The following is a 16,269-nucleotide window of genomic DNA, read 5'->3' on the forward strand; positions in this document are numbered from 1 at the left end:
AAAGCCCTGGAATGGATCACCTCCTTCCTCACAGGCAGGACCCAAAAAATTAAACTCCCGCCTTTCTCCTCCAAACCCACACCAGTCAACTGTGGTGTACTGCAAGGCTCTTTGCTGAGCCCCACCCTCTTCAACATCTACATGGCCCCTCTCGCCACCATCGTCCGACGCCACAACCTCAACATCGTCTCCTACGCCGACGACACCCAGTTAATCATCTCACTCACCCGAGATCCCACCATCGCCAAAAAGAACGTCCACGAAGGCCTGACAGCAGTGGCCACCTGGATGAAGGACAACCGGCTCAAACTGAACACAGACAAAACTGAAGTCCTCCTAATCAGACCCAATAAATCCGCATGGGACGACTCCTGGTGGCCCACTGCCCAAGGTCACCATCCAACCCCAACCGACCACGCATGAAATCTAGGCTTCATCCTGGACTCCTCACTCTCCATGGACCGACAAATCAATGCCATCACCTCAACATGCTTCCACATTCTCCACCTGCTACAAAAAATCTTCAAGTGGATCCCTACTGAAACCAAGAAAACAGTCACCCATACCCTCATCAGCAGCCGGTTAGACTACGGCAACACACTCTACTCTGGCTCCACCATCAAACTCCAAAAGAGACTCCAACGTATCCAGAACGCCTCAGCCAGACTCATCCTTGACATCCCTCTTCAATGCCACATCACCGAACACCTAAGGAAAATTCACTGGCTCCCCATCAACAAAAGAATCACCTTCAAGCTCCTTACCCACGCGTTCAAGGCACTACACAACATCGGATCCGAATACATCAACCACTGCGTAAATTTCTACACCCCCCGCCAGACAACTCTGATCGGCCGACCAAGCACTCGCAGTCATCCCCCACATCAGCAAATCCACAGCGGGCAGAAGATCCTTCTCCCACATGGCAGCAAAGACATGGAACACCCTCCCGCTGCACCTCAGACAATCCACCTCCATTACAGAGTTCAGAAAGGACCTCAAAACCTGGCTCTTCGACTGAATGCCCATCCCCCCTCTTCTCCTATCCTCTTTCCCTTAGTGCCTTGAGACCCTCACAGGTGATTAGTTTGCGCTGTATAAGTACCCAATAGATAGATAGATAGACTAATCATCAAGTGCTACCCAATTGCTGAACCAAAAATGGACTGGCTCCAAAGCTTACATTCCTTCTTTTTAAATAAAGATACCAAGAGAACAAAGAAAATTTGATAATAGGAGTAAATTAGAAAGCTGTTTAAAATTGCATGCTCTATCTGAATCATGAAAGAAAAAAAATGGTTTTAATATCCCTTTAAAGCATGATAATATTTACCCTTCACTTTTTGTGCAACCACTTCCTTGACTTCAGGGCAAATAAGCATGTGAGGCTCTACCCATTGCAGTGAAAAAACTGGATCCAAGACAGCTGCTTTTAGATAGATTGGGTCTGAAAAAGGCATAGTGGTTCCATCTTTTGTGCTTGCCATTTTCACATTGACAAATATTCAAACTGAAGACTTCTGACCAGGCTAGTTAAGAAACAAAGCTGATTGTCGCCATTTTCTCCCCCCTTGATCAAATCTGTTGCCTTTACAAATGGCTTTAGGATGTCCACCAACTCCTTCAATTGATGTCACTTCCTTGATATGAACAACAGTTCCTTATGTCCAGACTTTTCCAGAACACAACAGATCTTTTGATGATCACATTCAATTACTATATATCAAAAAGATAGGTATAGAACTAATCGCTTCAACTAATCTCTTCATCAAAATTAGACTTCATATATTACGCATACACTCATATTTTACAATGGAGTGCGGGGGATGCCCTAGTGGTAGATATACAATAGTATCTCAGAAAAAAGAAAAACCACTCTCTGGCACACACTTAAACACATAGGTACATCGGCAAAAGGGGAGCCAAAAAATCATAAAACAACTTTTACTTGCAGATATTAACATACACAACATCCTACATGGGATATATATATATATAAAAAAACATAAACACATACAGTTTAAAAACAAAGTAGCACTGTCGGGGTGTCTGGATTTAACACACTACAATGTGTCCATTTAAAGGGACATTAAACCCAAAAAAAAATTCATGATTCAGATAGAGAATACAATATTAAACAACATTCCAATTTACTTCTATTTTCAAATTTGCTTCATTCTTTAGATATCCTTTGTTAAAGAAATAGTGATGCGCGTGGGTGAGCCAATCACATGAGGCATCTATGTGCAGCCACCAATCAGCAGCTACTGAGCCTATCTAGATAGACTTTTCAGGAAGGAATATCAAGATAATGAAGCAAATTAAATAATAGAAGTAAATTAGAAAGTTGTTTAAAATGATATTCTCTATCTGAATCATGAAATAAATTTTTTGGGTTTAATGTCCCTTTAAAGCAATAATCAAAACAGCTCTCAGTACACAGCATCAAGCAAATTCCAACACTGTCAGAAGCCCATTGTAAGATGTCCACTGAGATAAAAAAAAGATCCCTAGTAATCTACTCACTATGTTTAGGTGATACCCAGCAAAGGTGGGTGCAGGAAGGGGCTTATCAGACTATCTCTCAGTAGATATTACTTGCAACTATTGTAAAAAAAATGCAGACACCCCAACAGTGCTACTTTGTTTTTAAACTGTATGTGTTTTTTTTATATTTGTCCCATGTAGGATGTTGTGTATTTTAACATCTGCAAGTAAAAGTTAAGTTTTATGATTTTTGGCTAATTTTTTGCCGATTTACCTATGTGTTTAAGTGTGTACACATTCAATTACTGCCTGTACCTGTCTTGGTGTTGATTTCCATCTTGTGTTAACAGCAGTTGGAATATTTCTTTCTCCAAATTCAGACTGAAAAGGCTTTCTTTGAATGTTGTGCTTTTGTGAAGCAATGAGCTGATTTTGGATAATTCTGAGAGAGCCCGCAACATCACCTTTGTTTCTTTCAAGCCGTCCCCCACTACAAGCTGAAGAGTGTGGATGAAACACTGAAGCTGTTGTTTACTTTCCATAGCAGCATCCAGAGATTGCTGCTCCTTTTGGCTTAGGTCATTCCAGAGCTGTGGATCATCAAGTTGGTCCTCATCATGTATGGCTTCTTGTTCAGTGGGGAGGCACACAGTGAAGGCTTTCTTCATGTTGACTGCATTATCACCAATAATTTAGTATAATTTATGTTTAATGCTGAAATCATCACAAATGGTATCAAATTGCTCACTTATTAAATATCTTGGGGTGTAATCAAAACAAAAATAAGTTAGGTATTTTAAATATATTATTTTGTTTACCATTCTACAGGGACCATCCTAGGTCACAACTCTGATCTTTAGAATGTATAAAGACTTGGCAAGTCATAGGACTCATAGGACTCAAGTCCAAGTCAAGTCTCAAGTCTTCCTTGATCATGTTGAGTGGAGTCACAAATTTGTGACTTGAGTCCAAGTCAAGTCCAAGTCATGCAACTCAAATCCACATCTCTGATAGGAATATCTATTTAAAAATACTTAGACCATATTTCCCTATGTGAAGAACATTGGAATGTGAAATATTTGCAGTAAATAACTTTTTTAATGCATTTTTTTTATTAGACAGTGATATTATGAGTGTAACTATACTTGCCAATGTAATTTTGATGTGTTTTGTACATTTTCATTTATTCTCTTAATATCCTTTATTGATGAGCATGCCTAGATAGGCCCAGGAGCACGTCCTTAAAGGCACATGAAACCTAAAAAAATTATTTCATGATTCAGATAGAGAATACCATTTTAAACAACTTTCTAATTTACTTCTATTACCTAATCTGTTTCATTCTCTTGGTATCATTTGTTGAAGGAGCAGCAATGCACTAATGGTTACTAACTGAACACATGGGTGAGCCAATCACAATCAATATATATATGCATCCACCAATCAACAGCTAGAACCTAGGTTCTCTGCTGCTCCTGAGCTTGCCTAGATAAACCTTTCAGCATAGGATAACAAGAGAAAGAAGCAAATTAAATAATAGAAGTAAATTGGAAAGTTGTTTGAAATTGTAGTCTCTATCTGAATCGTGAAAGAAAAATTTTGGGTCCATGTCCCTTTAACACTTTATGACAGCAGTGTTGGTATAAATGTATTACATTTGGTTCCATCACAATAAGTTTGAAAATTTTATGTAATGATTTTTATACTCAATTCACCATTATTAAAGTCTATGGCTAATTATTACAGATAAATCATTTGGTAAGTTCTGTTAAAGGGACAGTCTAGTCCAAAATAAACTTTCATGATTCAGATAGGGCATGTAGTTTTAGACAATTTTCCAATTTACTTTTATCACCAATTTTCTTTTTTTTTCTTGGTATTCTTAGTTGAAAGCTAAACCTAGGAGGTTCATATGCTAATTTTTTAGACCTGGAAGGCCGCCTCTAATCTGAATGCATTTTGATTTTTTTTCACCACTAGAGGGTGTTAGTTCATATGTGTCATATAGATAACATTGTGCTAACGCACACGGAGTTACCTAGGAGTCAGCACTGATTGGCTAAAATGCAAGTCTGTGAAAAGATCTGAGATAAGGGATCAGTCAGCAGAGGCTTAGATACAAGGTAATCACAGAGGTAAAAAGTATATTAATATAACAGTGTTGGTTATGCAAAACTGGGGAATGGGTAATAAAGGGATTATCTATCGTTTTAAACAAGAAACATTCTGGTGTAGACTGTCCCTTTAATGATTGTGATCAACACCATTGCTATAAATCTTATTGCAAACACTGTTGTATTGAAAATTGCATGAACTATCATAATCATGAAAGTTTCATTTAGACTTCCATGTCCCTTTATTTTATAACAGTTTGACAACCTGTTTAGCAGTTGATGCATAAACAAACGGATCAGAAAGTTGTAGCTAATTACTATTGTCTGTATTAATGAGATGCATATTAATCTTATTGAGTATTAATCCCTGGACGGCAATTTATTATAAGGGTGAAATTTATAGGTTGTAAGTATAATTAGAACATTGTCTAGTCTCTGTTTTAATTAATTAATTATTTATTATTAATATGTCAATAAAATAACTGTTTGTATGCAGGAATTGCTTTTTATAATAATAATAATAATAAGTGTTTAGAAGCATTTAAATCTGACGTTACTTAGAAAAAATGTTTTTCAGTTTCAATATAGACTCATTTTAAGCGACTTTCTAATTTACTCCTATTATCAATTTTTCTTCATTCTCTTGCTATGTTTATTTGAAAAATAATTTATCCACCAATCAGCAAGAACAACTCAGGTTGTTCACCAAAAATGGGCCGGCATCTAAACTTACATTCTTGCATTTCAAATAAAGATACCAAGAGAATGAAGAAAAATTGATAATATAAATAAATTAGAAAGTTGCTTAAAATTGCATGCTCTATCAAAATCACGAATTAAAAAATGTGGGTTCAGTGTCCCTTTAAGTACTCGTTGGGGCAAATTTATGAAGCTGCATTTGCAGCTATTTAGGTTCTGCGGAGCAAGTGAATCCATAAATGTAAGAAGCAGAAACTGCTTGTTTTGTATCTCTGACACTTAAGAGGTGGTGAGATCAATTACCCTGACACTCGCTCATTCAGGGGGATTGACATGCGCAGCTCTTGCTCAATTGGTTGTGCAGGAGCAGCAGGCGGCCTTGGACATAAAACCTTTTAATCTACAATGTTCAATTTGATCATGTGATGCAGCATCACAAGTGGCGATTGCAGGCACACAAGCTCAGTACTTGCAAACTTGTCCGTCTGCAATAATGATGCATTTTGCCCTTTATCTCCTTTGCTGTGGCCAATTAGGGTCACTTAGAAATCAGCTACTGCACTGATGAAGTAATCACTGTGTAGAATGCTGCAGGTTCAAAATTCTAAAGTTTGCTGGGTACACTCCAGCCTCTCTGGGGGTAATAAAAAATAACAATACCCAGAGTCAAATTACCGAAAAGTAGGCAAAATAAAAAATGAAAATATATTTAAAAAAAAAAAATTCTTCAGACACCTAAACTTCACCTCCTCCATGCACCGAAGGCAAAGAGAATGACTGGGGGTTGTGGGTAAGGGAGTGATACGTAACAGTTTAACTGTGGTGTTCTTTGCCTCCTCCTGCTGGCCAGGAGTGATATTCCCAACAGTAATTACTGAAGCCGTGGACTCACCATATTTTAGGGAAGACATTTTCTTTACTAAACATCAACATTTTACTATAAATTAAATGTGTAATGTGTTATAGACAGTGTTATAGGAGAGTATCTATTTCCAACTTCCTCACATTGTTATGATTAGAGGATTTTTGTATTATTATGTCCCCTTGAATTTATTTGTAGCATTGTTTTGGGTTTTATTTCGCTTTAATCCAGAAGTTGGGTCTTAATACAAAGGAAGGGGAGAGAAGTGGGCACACAATGCTGTGATGCTTTACAGAAACTGCATTTAGGTGGTTATGCACATGACCAACAATTCTGTAAAAAAAATGGTGCTAGGAGAATTCCCTAGGAGAAACTGTAAAAAAAGGCACAAAATACCTCCAAATTGTACGTACTGGGAGGAACATAGGGTTTTATCTCTGAGTAGCTTAAATGGAGTGACAGCAGTTGTGTAGTGGCTTCATTTATTCAAACGCATCACAAAATACCATCACATTTTCAGTGACAGCAAATTATGTGTGGGTGATTTCCTTTATTCAAATTTCAGTCTCTTGATATCCTTGAAGCAATACTGGGAGCTAGCTGAACAAATCATGTAAGCCAATTACAAGAGGCATATAGTTGCAGCTACCAATCAGAAGCCAGCTACCATAAGGGCAATGCTGCTCCTGAGCATCCTGCAAAATGCTTTTCAACAAAGAATACCTAAAGAATGGACCAAATTAAATAAAAATAAACTGAAAACTTGCTTAACCCCTTAATGACCAACGTCAACGACCTTTCAAAATAGCAAGATCGCACTATTTCTGCATGCCCCATGAGTGTGGCACTGCAGAAATAGAATTGCAGAATTGTGATGGTGCCGATCGTTGGTGGGTGGGAGCCAATGCAGGGAGGCGGGTGGGCGGCCCATCGCAAGTGCATGCTCCGGCTTCTGTGAAGAAAGTGTCTGTGAGCACTCAAGGAGGCGGGGGGCGGGTCTCACGGCCATTATACTAAAGGAAAGGAGGGAGAGGGGAAGGGGAAAGGGAGAGGGAGGGGGAAAATTGTTTGGAAAGGGATCCGGGAGGGGGGTAGGGTATTGAGGGCGGTAGGATATTGAGGGGGGAAGCTACACTACAGAAAAATAGGTTGTTCTGACTTTCTGCCAGTACTCAAGATGGCGGGGACAATTGTGGGGTGGGGGAGGGAAGAGAGCTGTTTGGGAGGGATCAGGGGGTGGGATGTGTCAGGTGGGAGGCTGATCTCTACTCTAAAACTAAAATTAACCCTACAAGCACCCTACAAGCTACCTAATTAACCCCTTCACTGCTGGGCATAATACACGTGTGGAGCGCAGTGGCATTTAGCGGCCTTCTAATTACTCAATAGCAACGCCAAGGCCATATATGTCTGCTATTTCTGAACAAAGGGGATCCCAGAGAAGCATTTACATACATTTGTGCCTATAAAAGAGAACCAACCATTAATAATCTAACATTTTTGTTACAAACTCAGTATATAATTGAACAGTTTGATAGCTCCAATAGCACAGAAACTTGGCAGGATAAGTTTTGTATAAAATGGCAGGATTTTCTTAAATTATATAGGAGTAACTCCCAGATGCAATTTATGACCCCGTTTCCAAACTTAGGGCTCAGTACGGTAATGTATGAGAAGGTTTCTATAACAATTTTTTTTTTCTCTCCTTCTTCTCCTCGCTCTCCCTTCACCCACCAGGTTTCTTCAACCCTAATTTTACTCTAAGAACAGTACCTAGCCTTATCATACTATATAGTCTCCTCTTCTTTTTTCTCATTTTGCTCTTTCTCTTAAATAATAAAACATATGGTCATAATATATAAGTCCAGAACAATTGTGAAGTTGTGAAAAATGTAACCATTTTTTTATTTGATCGCATTTGGCGGTGAAATGGTGGCATGATATATACCAAAATGGGCCTAGATCAATACTTTGGGTTGTCTACTACACTACACTAAAGCTAAAATTACCCCTACAAGCTCCCTAATTAACCCCTTTACTGCTGGGCATAATACACGTGTGGTGCGCAGCGGCATTTAGCGGCCTTCTTATTACCAAAAAGCAACGCCAAAGCAATATATGTCTGCTATTTCTGAACAAAGGGGATCCTACAGAAGCATTTACAACCATTTGTGCCATAATTGCACAAGCTGTTTGTAAATAATTTCAGTGAGAACCCTAAAGTTTGTGAAAAAGTCAACAATTTTTTTTATTTGATCGCATTTGGCAGTGAAATGGTGGCATGAAATATACCAAAATTGGCCTAGATCAATACTTTGGGTTGTCTACTAAAAAAAATATATACATGTCAAGGGATATTCAGGGATTCCTGACAGATATCAGTGTTCCAATGTAACTATAGCTAATTTTGAAAACAAATGGTTTGGAAATAGCAAAGTGCTACTTGTATTTATGGCCCTATAACTTGCAAAAAAAGCAAAGAACCTGTAAACATTGGGTATTTCTAAACTCAAGACAAAATTTAGAAACTATTTAGCATGGGTGTTTTTTGGTGGTTGTAGATGTGTAACAGATTTTGGGAGAAAAGTTAGAAAAAGTGTGGGTTTTTTCAATTTTTCAATATATTTTATACATTTTTTTATAGTAAATTATAAGGTATAATGAAAATAATGGAATCTTTCGAAAGTCCATTTAAAGGCGAGACAAACGGTATATAATATGTGTGGGTACAGTAAATGAGTAAGAGGAAAAGCTAAAGACAAACACAGCAGAAATGTAAAAATAGCCCTGGTCCTTAAAGGGACACTGAACCCAAAAAATTTTCTTTCATGATTCAGAAAGAGCATGCAATTTTAAGCAACTTTCTAATTTACTCCTATTATCAAATTTTCTTCGTTCTCTTGCTATCTTTATTTGAAAAGGAAGGCATCTAAGCTTTTTTTTTGGTTCAGCACTCTGGATAGCAGTTTTTTTATTGGTGGATGAATTTATCCACCAATCAGCAAGGACAACCCAGGTTGTTCACCAAAAATGGGCCACAATCTAAACTTACATTCTTGGATTTCAAATAAAGATACCAAGAGAATGAAGAAAATTTGATAAAGGGAGTAAATAAGAAAGTTGCTTTAAATTTCATGCTCTATCTGAATCACAAAAGAAAAAATTTGGGTTCAGTGTCCCTTTAAGGGAAGGAAATTGAAAAATGGTCTTGTCCTTAAAGGGACACTGAACCAAATTTTTTTCTTTTGTGATTTAGATAGGGCATGCCATTTTAAGCAACTTTCTAATTTACTTCTAATATCACATTTTCTTCATTCTCTTGGTATCTTTATTTGAAAAGCAAGAATGTAAGTTTAGATGCCGGTGTTCTAAAAGAAGTTTGTATACCCATAGAAATGTGAAACCTACGTCACTTCCGGTGACGTGAATCAGCTGCTGGAGGTTTGTGGTGCTCACTGCGCATGCGCTAGAGGCCCAACATCCTCCAAACAGCTTTTTTAAGGCACAGTATACAGAGATAATAGATATTGCATTAGCTCATTCTGTGTTTATTAGTATCGGAGTTGCACAGTTTTATAAGTCAGATCTCTAGATTACTCTAAATTCAGCAATCTGTTTACAGCATTTAACGTGCCCTTTAAAAAAAAAGAATCAACCAGCCTAATATAACAGTATGAGGGACACAACATACTTAGCTAATAATCACAGGGATAAAATGGTAACATGGAGATTAAACAATTTATAAAATGTACAAAAATAATTTCTAGCAGGTTTAGTTTATGAGCTATGCTGCATAACTATTAATGATTAATGCTAATTAGCCAGTGGTAACCCTAACGAGTGTGTGCAGTGACTATCCAGTTACCATCAAACCTACCAAAGGTCCACAACATCCCAAGCTCAGCGTAGCTTTATCCTTCCTGGCCGTCCTGCAAAACAGATCACTTGTTTTAAGAGACATTTTACTGTACCATGATCTATTATACCAGCTGCTTACAGACAGTTTCTTTATGTTTGTTTTGTTATGTGAAATAGCTGTCACCTCCATTGTGGGGGGACATGATTCCACTAGTTTAGATTTAGCCAGACAAAAGTCGGTCTAGAATTTGCAGAATTCACTCTCTGTAGCTTCAGAAAATAAGACCAGGTTTATGCTGCACACAGCAGGGGTCTTATTTTAAATAAGGTGCCACAACTGGCATTTTAATTTCTCTTAATAAACGTTCATAGTTTTATATAAATCAAACTGAAAATAGCAACTAGCACAAAGCTACATACACAAACATTTACTCTGGATCCGCACAGACAAGACTGGCATTAACGGTTACTGTGCGGATCAGGTTGGTTGGGAAGTGGGGTCAGATCAGATAAAATGTCATTGAGGCCCTAAGCCTTGGGTTGGACAAGCCCGTTGCAGTAACAGATCGTGCTTGATTTAGCTGATCCAATAAAACCTCTATTTCCCCAGACAGTTGTGCAGCATAGCTCATAAACTAAACCTGCTAGAAATGATTTTTGTACATTTTATAAACCTTTTATTATTATTAGCTAAGTATGTTGTGGCCCTCATACTGTGTTATTAGGCTGGTTGATTCATTTTTTTTAAAGGGCACGTTAAATGCTGTAAACAGATCGCTGAATTTAGAGTAATCTAGAGATCTGACTTATAAAACTGTGCAAGTCTGATACTAATAAACACAGAATGAGCTAATGCAATATCTATTATCTCTGTATACTAGCAGTAATCACGGTGCTGCATTCCAGTACAGATCTGGTTATGGGGCATGTGCGTGAGGGGCCCCCGAGGTCCCTATACACTCCCCTGTGGTTCTGAAGATGCAGCTCAGTCACCTATTGTGCCTTAAAAAAGCTGTTTTGAGGATTTTGGGCCTCTAGCGCATGCGCAGTGAGCACCACAAACCTCCAGCAGCTAATTCACATCACGGAAGTGACGTAGGTCGCGCATTCCTATGGGTATACAACTTCTTTTAGAACACCGGCCCCTTTCTGGTGAACAACCTGGGTTGTTCTTGCTGATTGGTGGATTCATTTAACAGACCAATAAACAAGTGCTGTCCAGGGTCCTGAATTAAAAAATAGCTTAGATGCCTTCTTTTTCAAATAAAGATAGCAAGAGAACGAAGATAAATTGATAATAGGAGTAAATTAGAAAGTTGCTTAAAATTGCATGCTCTATCTGAATCACAAAAGAAAAAAATTGGGTTCAGTGTCCCTTTAAGGGGTTAAACATGTATGTTCTATCTGAATCATATAACTTTAATTTTGACTTCCTGTCCCTTTAAGGCTGATTACTGTGGGTAGCCATGCCGGGACCTGTGTTATCTCCCTGCATATCTAACCCTGACCCAGAATCCCTTATGCAACATGTTTATAGCTAGATAAAAAGCCACAACCAACAAGATGGAAAAATAAAATTTAATGAAAAGTTTTCTTGATACCTAATTTACAATATGGGAGAGGATAAAAATCTTCTTAGATTCTTGCACCTGGGCCCTGTGCTTTCTAGTTACGCCTCCGCATACCTAGGTATCTCGTCATCAAAGAATACCATGGAAATTAAGCTAATTTGATAATAAAAGTAAATTGGAAACTTTTTTATAAACTGGTAAGCTCTGTCTGAATCACAGAAAATGTTTGTCTTTCATATACCTTTAATAACTAGAAATAACATATTTAGTGAGGGTCCAGTTTATAGAACATAACTTCACATTTTAGGAATTAGAAATGAGACCATGAGCCTCTAGGAGGATATAACCTGGGAATTTTGTCTGTAATTTGGATTCGCTAGCGGAGAACAGTGAGTGACCTATGATCTGTATCATGTACAATAAAGTGATGCAGAAGCGAGAAACCCTACAATGACAATGTCCTCTTTACTCGCTGATTGCAGGATCAGCATCATCATATTGTAAAATCCCCAGACTTACCGTATAATTATCATATTTTTAAAGTAATTCTATCTCAATTTCATATTTAACCCTGTACTTATGTCATTTTTTCACTGAATTCTTTAACACTACTGCTGTTGTAACAGATTGTATATATTCAATAAAGAATTGTTATCTTTGTTACAGTAAAGTTTTATTTTACTTAGAACTATACTTTACTAAATATTATCCTCGGCAAAACACTTGTGATAAGATGACATACTAAATGTCTGGCCTCATAACGGTCCTATATGTGTATTTCAAAAAGCATTTATTTAATTATCATTTTTTAATAATAAAATAAATATACTCATTGAACGAGTCATAGGGAGCAGTATTTTTGCATGAAGCCTAGATCCTTTATCCTTCAACCATTTGTACGTTTCCCTGATTGGCTAAATAATGCTGGAAATAGTTTCTTTGATGTGTGGGAGGCTTGTCCAGTAATTTAGTTTTGGGAAGCAATTTGATTGTGAAATGCCTTTGGTTGCATCTATAAAGTCTAAAACCAGAAGACATAAAGCTAAGGGTTGGAAAGAAGGCTCACTCCCCCATGATAACATAGTAACCTAGATCTCATAAATAAACAATCATCTAAAAAGTTAAATGTCTTTATTTTTAGCATTATTGATAAGAAATAGTCCTTTTAATTAACTTGAGTTAGCTAGATATCTTTCTTGGGCTCAAGTGAATGCTTATTAATTAGGTTGGCAAATACATCTAGAAATACAATCACATTTCCCAGATGCTAGAATCATTAATAATAACAAAAAAAACTTGAACTTGAGTTAATTTATTTTTAAGAAAGCAGCCCTTGACCCCAGCAAAACTATTTACTGTAAAGCAAAAAGTAAGGAAAAACGTAATTAATTAAATAACTGCAAAACCAACTTTCTTGAAAAATTGAATGTGAAAACAATGTATGTTCATGCCAATGAATAAAAAGCAAAGAGCAATTCCTTGTTTCAGGTTCCTCACAATATGCTGCATGCAAGAACAACTATAAAACTGACATCACTCCAAAAGCTCTCTATTTAACAAAAGGCTGGTCCAGTTTTGTGAGGAAGGGGGACGGATCCATACTATAAGTTTCCAATTTCCATTAAGAAACAAGAATTCCCTATTCTTTAATGTTTCAAAATTCTGTTTGCGGGACATCAGATCTATCTCTGGCAGACCCCAAAGACCCACAATCTGATTGAACACATCCTGGTGAAGACACCACTCACCTGGATGTAGAGATTGATGACTGAGAAAGTCTGCTTCCAAGTTGGTTTCCCCTGAAATATGAATTGCAGAGACTAGACAGGAATTGGCTTCTGATCACTAGATATGGATAGCAAATATCAATAATATTTCTTAATATTAAATTGAATCACCCTAAGGGGTGAAATGCGTTGACCTTATACTCTTGGCCTGAGTGTACAAACTTTGATATTGCTTGGACCAAGTTCAGGCTGCTGCATCAAACATTAAAGCAAACTGTAGGCTAAACCATCCATGCTGGTATCCAGGAAGAAAGGGTTAGATGAACCTCATAACTGGAGATGTAAACTCTGATACCGATAAGAGATGTAAACTCTGATACCAATAAGAGAATTTTGGCTGGACTTTACACCTTTGCATTTCTAGTGCTAAGAATGATACCATTTAACACATATAATTATATGGTTAAACCATCCACCTGATAAAGACATTCTTTCAGGATTTAAGTGTTTTGGTATATTGAGAGCCCCTCCTGCCAACTATATTGCAATGGTTTTGTGAACTTATAAATCCCCTAATGCTTAGGGGCTACTAAGGTGGCAATTGATTTTTAGAATATACAGTATCTCACAATAGTGAGTACTCCCCTTACATTTATGTAAATACTTAATTATATCTTTTCATCTGACAACACTGAAGAAATTATACTTTGCCCCTCAAAATAACTCAACACACAGCCATTAATGTCTAAACCGTTGGCAACAAAAGTGAGTACACCCCTAAGTGGAAATGTCCAAATTGGGCCCAATTAGCAATTTTCCCTCCCCGGTGTCATGTGACTCATTAGTGTTACAAGGTCTCAGGTGTGAATGGGGAGCAGGTGTGTTAGATTTGGTGTTATCGCTCTTACACTCTCTCATACTGGTCACTGGAAGATCAACATGGCATCTCATGGCAAAGAACTCTCTGAGGATCTGAAAAAAAGAATTGTTGCTCTACATAAAGATGGCCTAGGCTATAAGAAGATTTCCAAGACCCTGAAACTGAGATGCAGCATGGTGGGCAACACCATACAGCAGTTTTACAAGACAGGTTCCACTCAGAACAAGCCTCGCCATGGTCGACCAAAGGAGTTGAGTGCATGTGCTCAGCATCATATCCAGAGGTTATTTTTGGGAAATAGACATATGAGTGCTGCTAGCATTGCTGCAGAGGTTGAAGGGGTGGGGGGGGTCAGCCTGTCAGTGCTCAGACCATACGCCACACACTGCATCAAATTGGTCTGCATGGCTGTCGTCCCAGAAGGAAGCCTCTTTTAAAGATGATGCACAAGAAAGCTCACAAACAGTTTGCTGAAGGCAAGCAGACTAAGTACATGGATTACTAGAACCATGTCCTGTGGTCCGATGAGACCAAGATAAACTTATTTGGTTCAGATGGTGTCAAGCGTGTGTGGCGGCAACCAGGTGAGGAGTACAAAGACAAGTGTGTCTTGCTTACAGTCAAGCATGATGGAGGGAGTGTCATGTTCTGGGCCTGCATGAGTGCTGCCGGCACTGGAGAGCTACAGTTAATTGAGGGAACCATGAATGCCAACATGTACTGTGACATACTCTCTTCGGAGACTGGGCCACAGGGCAGTTTTCCAAGATGATAACAACCCCAAACACACCTCCAAGACGACCACTGCCTTGGTAAAGAAGCTGAGGGTAAAGGTGATGGACTGGCCAAGCATGTCTCCAGACCTAAACCCTATTGAGCATCTGTTGGGCATCCTCAAATGGAAGTTGGGGGAGCGCAAGTTCTCTAACATCCACCAGCTCTGTGATGTTGTCATGGAGGAGTGGAAGAGGACTCCAGTGGCAACCTGTGAAACTTTGGTGAACTCCATGCCCAAGAGGGTTAAGGCAGTGCTGAAAAATAATGGTGGCCACACAAAATATTGACACTTTTGGCCCAATTTGGACATTTCCACTTAGGGGTGTACTCACTTTTGTTGCCAACAGTTTAGACAATAATGGCTGTGTGTTGAGTTATTTTGAGGGGACAGCAAATTTACACTGTTTTACAGGCTGTACACTCACTACTTTACATTGTAGCAAAGTGTCATTTCTTCCATGTTGTCCCATGAAAAGATATAATAAAATATTTACAAAAATGTGAGGGGTTTACTCACTTTTGTGAGATACTGTATATCCAATATATACGCTGGTTTGTCTGTTTTAGATATTGCAATTTGCATCCGGATGTTTTTAGGTACATGTACATACATTTAACTTGACCAAACCAGTATTTTGTACAAAGGCATTTTTAAATATATATTTTTTTAATTAATACATGTTATTGATATTTGTTATCCCCATTTAGTGATTATTAACTTTGTATCTATCTTTCTATATAACTACATGCTGTATAGCACTCATCTAGTTTGTATTAAAGAAAAAATCTATTTATTTGGTTAATCTGTGAAGGGGTGGACAGTAGGTCTGCGATGTAGTAGAGGTTAAAGCGCACAGAAATTAGAATAATAGGAATTGGTTTCTCCCCATGAGAGATTAGAGAGACCTCTATCATAGCTAGGGAACTGTGAGTTTCCCTAATAGTGGACATAAACTACTGCTGTGACATTGTCTGGAAACAGAGATGAGACTCTCTTTTCAACAGAGGACAAGCTTGTATTTCCCTGAATATTGCATGAATATTGCATGATTGGTAACCTCGCCTCCTGAGTATCCCAAGCTCACTGTACTCTCAGAGACCCCCAAACAGCTCCCCAACTTGAGAGACTTGCATCTGTAGTGATCACAGTTCAGGTAGGATGAGCAAAAGAATCCCCCAAGTTAGAGACTGACGTACTGGGATCAAAAAATATCCTTTGAGACAGCCGAGTATAATCTCTGCACTATTGACGCAGCATACAAAGCTGAAAAGGCCCTAATGTGAAAACATGCAG

The sequence above is a fragment of the Bombina bombina genome, chromosome 2 (genome assembly GCF_027579735.1).
Source record: "Bombina bombina isolate aBomBom1 chromosome 2, aBomBom1.pri, whole genome shotgun sequence".
In the NCBI taxonomy this organism is placed as follows: Eukaryota; Metazoa; Chordata; class Amphibia; order Anura; family Bombinatoridae; genus Bombina; species Bombina bombina.